The sequence below is a fragment of the Portunus trituberculatus genome, chromosome 47 (assembly GCF_017591435.1).
Source record: "Portunus trituberculatus isolate SZX2019 chromosome 47, ASM1759143v1, whole genome shotgun sequence".
Taxonomy (NCBI): domain Eukaryota; kingdom Metazoa; phylum Arthropoda; class Malacostraca; order Decapoda; family Portunidae; genus Portunus; species Portunus trituberculatus.
Genome location: NC_059301.1, coordinates 6,067,700 through 6,075,199, shown reverse-complemented (window position 1 = coordinate 6,075,199; position 7,500 = coordinate 6,067,700).

Sequence of the window (7,500 nt, the reverse complement as noted above, 5' to 3'; positions counted from 1 at the left end):
CCACAAAAGTCTACTACGCTATACTTAAATTTTTCACCTTTTCTGAACTTGGGAGACAATATGATAATGGTTGCGGTACTTCCAAAACTATGACAAAAGAAGAATGCCTTAGCTAAAATATCAAGGGTAAGAAGTGTTTCAGATTTCGGAATAGCAGATATCTACTTACGATGGTGCAATGGTGCGAACATTAATTAATAGAAAATGCCAATTGAATTAATTAATATATAAATAAACATAATACACAAGTCATATTGAGACATGTTTGGAACTTCCTTTGTCTTTATTCTATACATATTTTCAGTTTCGCTTTTTTTTAGGGGGAAGAAAGTATGGAGACGCAAATTAAGGTGTTTCTTCTTAGCTTTCTGTTCTTGGTTGGCCTTTTTCAAACATTAAATAAAGAAAAAAAGATAGCTAACTTCTGTGTCCTGACCTTCAAGCATAAAAGAAAAAAAGAAAAGAAGAAAAATGGTATGTTATTGTGAGAGCCCAGGTATAAAATGTATCACCGAACGAACATTTTGCTATTATATCATGATAACATCCTGACCTCCTTCAGCATAATAGAAAAAAAAGAAAAGAAAACCCAAGTACAATACCGTGCAAGCCCAAGTAAAGATTCTCCGAGCATTCTCACATTTCATTCTAGCATCATGACCTTCACCAAAAAAGAAAGAGAAAAAAATGTTGGAGAAAGAAAAGAAAAAATGAAATATCGTACTATTCACAAGTAAGAAGAAGAAGAAGAAAAAAGGCATCACCGAACACTCTGCTAATTTACACAGCAACATTAAGTATAATATTACTGTACTACTCACTTTTGCGTCACTCTGGCATAAAATGGAAATGAATAATAATGTCCGCGCTTTTTCACAACTTCCGGAATTACGAGGCATAGCGGGTTGCACAATTCTTAATAAAAGATCCCCCGGTATTCATTATTATTATTTCTATTTTTGGGAAAGAAATTATGGCACCTTTCTTTTTTTTATTCTTTTTTTTTCGCTTTTCTTTTCCAACCCTAACCCAATCTTCTTTTTGACGGCAAATGTGTGGAATTAAACACCCAATGAGGAATAATAAGACAAAATGGAACTCCAAGTACTATATAATGCTGGATAATTCAGGAGACAAAACAAGCCCGTCTGTAATTTCACTGGGTAGAGGCATGGAGGGGACGGCAGGACAGAGTAGTGGAGGAGGAAGAGAGACGGACAGAGTGAGACGGGCAGGTTAGTAAGGGTGAAAGAGACTGGTGAGCCTGATAGCGCAGAGACTGGTGGCGGTGTGGGTACGCTGCAGGCGGTGGAATGAGTTGGGGCAAGGCGGCGGAATGAAGGGGCAGGGAGGGCGGAGTGACGGGGAAGGAGGACAGAATGGTGTGTGGGTGCTGGTTAGGAGAGGGGAGGGAGGGAAAGGGTGACTGACTGGAGAGGATGGAGAGAGATTACAAGTTGGCTGGTAATCATAAATCTAGTTTGAGTTCACGGAATGAGGGAGGCCAGGGCGTAGTTATTGCCACTATGTTTCAGAGCGGCAAGTGAGGGTCGCGGGTAGGGCAGTAAAGCTGGGGGTGATTAACGGTGAGGCAGGTAATGCCATTTACTGGCGTCATCAAAGTATTTCCTAGCCGTGCTTCCCTTACGCTGCGGCACACTCGCCTCGCCTCACTTCGCCGCTGCCGCCATCCACCGCGGAAACCGGTACGCATATAATTGTTACACACACACACACACACACACACACACACACACACACACACACACATATATATATATATATATATATATATATATATATATATATATATATATATATATATATATATATATATATATATATATATATATATATATATATATATATATATATATATATATATATATATATATATATATATATATATAGGCACATGCTGGGTACATGGATGAGCCTCTCATGAATCTGGGCAGAGGTAATCCCTCACTTCTAATCCCCGTGATAATCTCTCATCCTAACTTTGTCCGGCTCTGGATTTACTTTCGCCAACAAACATTAAACTCCGGCTATCCGTCACCATGACGGGTCATGTGACGTCATCAGCCTGATTTTGTGCTAATACCCCGATTATGGAAGATTTATGACTTCAGCGAATTTTGTGAAGCAAAGGTCAGCAGTGAGAACAACGAGGCACAGGCAGCGCAGCGCGGCCCACCGCCGCCAGGACAACAGTGACGGGAAAACAACAGTAATAAAACAACAAAATAAATATGCAGATAAACAAGTCAGTACACAAATACGTGCCTAACAGCCTATCTGTGTATAAATAAATTCATTTATTCATTCATTCATTTACATGTTTACATGCATACGTACTTTCATTATCAGCACGCACACAATCATATATACTTATATTCATACATACGTAAATATATACAATTATGCTACATACATGCCATACATGTAGTGTGTGTGTGTGTGTGTGTGTGTGTGTGTGTGTGTGTGTGTGTGTGTGTGTGTGTGTGTGTGTGTGTGTGTGTGTGTGTTGGATTCATTATTAATAAACTCATTTCCAGGAATACATGCAGACCGAGGAACTACAACAACAATGTAAAGGCAGCGGACAATGCAGTGCGCTACACAACTATTTCCCGCCACTCCCTCCTTCCCCACACCCGGCCCTTCTTTCCCCAGCGCACCACACACCGCGGCCTGCACGCTGCTGTGGTCACTGCCGCACAACAATACCACATTCATTTTCTAGTTACTTATAAACACCCTCCACGAGTTTAAATCACGCTATCTATTTATTTGAACGAAACTCCCTCACACGAAAAACACCACCAGGTGCATGCACGCCACTACCGTAACTGCTGCTCTACATGACAATAATAATACCACGTTATATCTTAATCTCACATCCAAGCCACGGTAAGGCGAAAGAGGCAGCATCATACGAACACTGATTAGTGGCCCTGCTTGTCACGTGCAGTCCTGATGCCAAAACAAATGCGCATGGTATAATATAATGCCAAAACCAGACGCAAAATAACTGACAAGACATGAAAAGCTGTGATTACGAATTGCGAGAAATACCTTCATTGAAACTGACGCAGGATTAGAGTTATTTATATACAGATTACGAACTACAGTACTTAATACAAGAAATAATGAGGAATTAGCGCGTCATAAATGTAAAAAGATAAATATGTATATGTAATGCTTGAAATTAGCTTTATTTACATGAAAATTGAATATAACATTACTAAAAAGCAAATACTCTTCGGAAATTAGCGGAACTATGTGAAAATAAGTATACAATGTATTATGATAAACTAACAGTATAATATATAAAGCAACAAATGTCCTATCTTGTCAGGGAGGCGGTGGCGTAGTGGATAAGGTGGTGAGCGTGGGATCGGGCAGACGTCCACGCATAACTTCGAATCCCACCACATACCGCTTTGAAGCCATGCCATTTGTCGAGTGGTTTAAAGTTACCTACATGTCACCCTGATACCCACATTCTAGGTGGTTACACCATGCAAAGATGCGCCCGGGTGGTGATATGGGCCCTAATATGGGTACCACTTTAAATAAAATTGCCTGCGCCACTAATGGGCGGAAGCTGAACAGCGCTTCCCACATATACTCTTCAAGTATGCCTACAGACGATATAGCCCATAACATAAAAATAAACAAATAAATAAGTAAATAAATATATAATCTGAGATAGGATCAATATGGGAGTAGGAGTTTTAAACGGCATTAATTGCAAGAAATAACTAAGAACAATTCGAGCCTGAATAAATATTGATCTGCACTGTTCCCTTCCAAAATACTTATCGCACACTCTCCGTATCATCCCTTTGTCTTAGTGACTCATGATCACCATATACTACCAAAAATAAAGAAACTAGAGACTATTTAAGATTAGTGAATAAGATATACAGACACAGGTCATACATGCAACAAAAAGAGTATTTACATAAAACACACAGTATTTAAATTTTGATTTCAGAAAACGAACATATAAAAATACTGCATAGGATCAAAGATTTAGTGGCAATCTAGAATAATGGCATCGTTCTGGTTAACACAACACAACACAACACAACACAACACAACACAACACAACACAACACAACACAACACAGCACTTCTAGCAAAACAAGGAGGTAGTAGACACCTACCGAAACAATTTACTTCCAGCAAGGTCTAATAGCATTAGTTCAGGGGGTGCTGTGAACTCTCCATTAAAGCTAGTTGTGATCTCGCTGAAAATTTCCCTTTTACATCTCACAACTCAAGGGGGCAGTCACAGCCTGCCCTCTAAAGACAACTCTCTTTCTTCACACAAAACTACATGCACTTACCACACACACGCATTCCTCACTTGAAATTCAGAGTTCAAAATGGCGACTCCAAATCCAGCCTCGGAGTCCCCTTCTGGGAGGGACCAAAATATCCCAAGGTCGGACTGCTCTCTCGGTGGCGACCTAAAATGTCTTGACACCTCCCTAGACTTTTCTTCATTAACTTCTGCAACATTCGCAGTCTTAGATCTAATTTTCAACCTGTAGAACACCACCTCTCCTCTACTAAAACTCATCTTTTCCTCACCGAAACACAGCTGTCTGAGGCAACTGAGAGTAACCCCTTCTCTGTTCCTCAACTACTTTCTCTATCCTCATTTTCACTCCAAAGCTGGATGTTGCATTTATGTGCGCATCGACTTAACATGCTCTCAAATCTTCCGATTTTTCCACCATCTGGCTTCGACTCAACAGTCACTCTCTAACTAAATTTATTTGTGCTGTCTATCTCTCCCATAACTCTTCTGACTATAGTAAATTCTTTGACTATTTAACTTCTAAAGTGGAGCACATTCTGTCCCTCTACCCTTTCGCTGAGATTTCCATTCTTGGAGATTTCAATGTTCACCACCAGCTTTGGCTTTCCTCTCCCTTCACAGACCTTCCTGATGAACTAACCTTCAACTTTGCTATCCTCCATGACCTACAGCAACTGGTGCAACACTCGTATTCCTGGCCGTCTTGGAGATACGCCCAACATTCTTAATCTCTTCCTCACCTCTAATCCTTCTGCTTATGCTGTACCAAGAGTCGCCGTGGACCCTCTGCCGCTCATCTCCGTTGGGCTCCTCCGATCACAATCTCATTTCTGTATCTTGTCCTATTTCTCCAATCCTCACAAGAAAAAATAGCAGGATCCCCAAAGCCATTAACATTTTTTAATATTAAGATATTTATAGAAATAAAAATTCAAGGTGCCTCTGGCGTTTTGCCTCTGCTGGTGCTTAGAGAGAATGACAATGTGAAAAGAGGCAGTTGGGGGGCGTCTTGCCTCTGCCACCTGAGGAGGTATTATGCTGATTTTCCTGGAATGATTACTGTTTCCGTGTCAGAGACCCATCTCTGTGTGCTGAACGCATAACAGAGGTGATAGTGTCTGGCATGGAGGCGTACATTCCTCATTCTTTTCTCAACCTAAACCTTCTAAACCTTGGTTTAACACAGCCTGTTCTCGTGCTATACATGATAGACAGCTTGCCCACAAAAGGTACTTGAGCCTTCCATCTCCTGAATCTTATGCACTTTATGTTTCTGTCCGGAATCATGCCAAGTCTGTTCTTCAACTTGCCAAACACTCTTTTATAAAGAGAAAATGTCAAAATCTTTCAAACTCAAACTCCCTCGTGACTTCTGGCATCTAGCCAAAAACATCTCAATAACTTCTTCATCTTTCCCTCCTTTATTTCATTCTCATGGCACCACTGCCATCTCTTCTGTCTATAAAGCTGAAGTCTTCTCACAAGCCTTTGCTAACAACTCCACCTTGGATGATTCTGCGCTTGTCCTCCTCTCCTCCTCCCTCTGACTATTTCATGTCTACAATTAAAATTCTTCGTAATGATGTTTTCCATGCCCTCGCTGGCCTAAACCCTCGGAAGGCTTATGGACCTGATGGGGTCCCTCCTATTGTTCTCAAAAACTGTGCTTCTGTGCTTGCACCTTGCCTGGCCAAACTCTTTCAACTTTGTCTATCGACTTCTACCTTTCCTTCTTGCTGGAAGTTTGCCTACATTCAGCCTGTTCCTAAAAAGGGTGACCGTTCTAATCCCTCAAACTACCGTCCTATAGCTTTAATCTCTTGCTTGTCTAAAGTTTTTAATCTATCCTGAATAGGAAGATTCTTAAACATCTGTCACTTCACAATCTTCTATCTGATCGCCAGTATGGCTTCCGTCAAGGTCGCTCTACTGGTGATCTTCTGGCTTTCCTTACTGAGTCTTGGTCATCCTCTTTTAGAGATTTCGGTGAAACTTTTGCTGTCGCATTAGACATATCAAAAGCTTTTGATAGAGTCTGGCACAAAGCTTTGATTTCAAACTGCCCTCCTACGGTTTCTATCCTTCTCTCTGCAACTTTATCTCAAGTTTCCTTTCCGACCGCTCTATTGCTGCTGTGGTAGACGGCCACTGTTCTTCTCCTAAATCTATTAATAGTGGTGTTCCTCAGGGTTCTGTCCTGTCACCCACTCTCTTTCTATTATTCATTAATGACCTTCTTAACCAAACTTCTTGCCCTATCCACTCCTACGCTGATGATACCACCTACATCTTTCCACGTCCTTTCAGAGACCAACCCTTCAGGAAGTCAACAGATCGCGCAGGGACGCCACACAACGCCTGACTTCTGATCTTTCTAAGATTTCTGATAGGGGCAGAGAAAACTTAGTAGTTTTCAATGCCTCAAAACTCAATTCCTCCATCTATCAACTCGACACAACCTTCCAGACAACTATCCCTCTTCTTCAATGACACTCAACTGTCTCCTCTTCCACACTGAATATCCTCGGTCTGTCCTTTACTCATAATCTTAACTGGAAACTTCACATCTCATCTCTTGCTAAAACAGCTTCTATGAAGTTAGGCGTTCTGAAGCGTCTCCGCCAATTTTTCTCGCTCCTCCAACTGCTAACTCTGTACAAGTGCCTTATCCGTCCTTGTATGGAGTACTCTTCGCATGTTTGGGGGTTCCACTCACACAGTTTTATTAGATGGGGTGAAATGAAAAGCTTTTCGTTTCATCAACTCCCCTCCTCTGACTAAATGTCTTCAGTCTCTTTCTCACCGCCGAAATGTTGCATCTCTTTCTATCTTTTATCGCTATTTTCTTGCTAACTGCTCTACTGATCTTGCTAACTGCATGCCTCCTCTCCTTCTGCTGCCTCGCTGCATAAGTTTACATCTTCCTCTCATCTCTAATCTGTCCAACTCTCTAATACAAGAGTTAACCAGTATTTTCTATCATTCATTCCTTTCCCTGATAAACTCTGGAACTCCCTGCCTGCTTCTGTATTTCCATCTTCCTAAGACTTGACTTCTTTTAAGAGGGAGGTTTCAAGACATTTGTCCCTGTCCTCTGACTAAATCCATCTTTAATCTTTTAGGGAACTTGCAGTTCAAGTGGGCTTCTTACTTTTATATATATA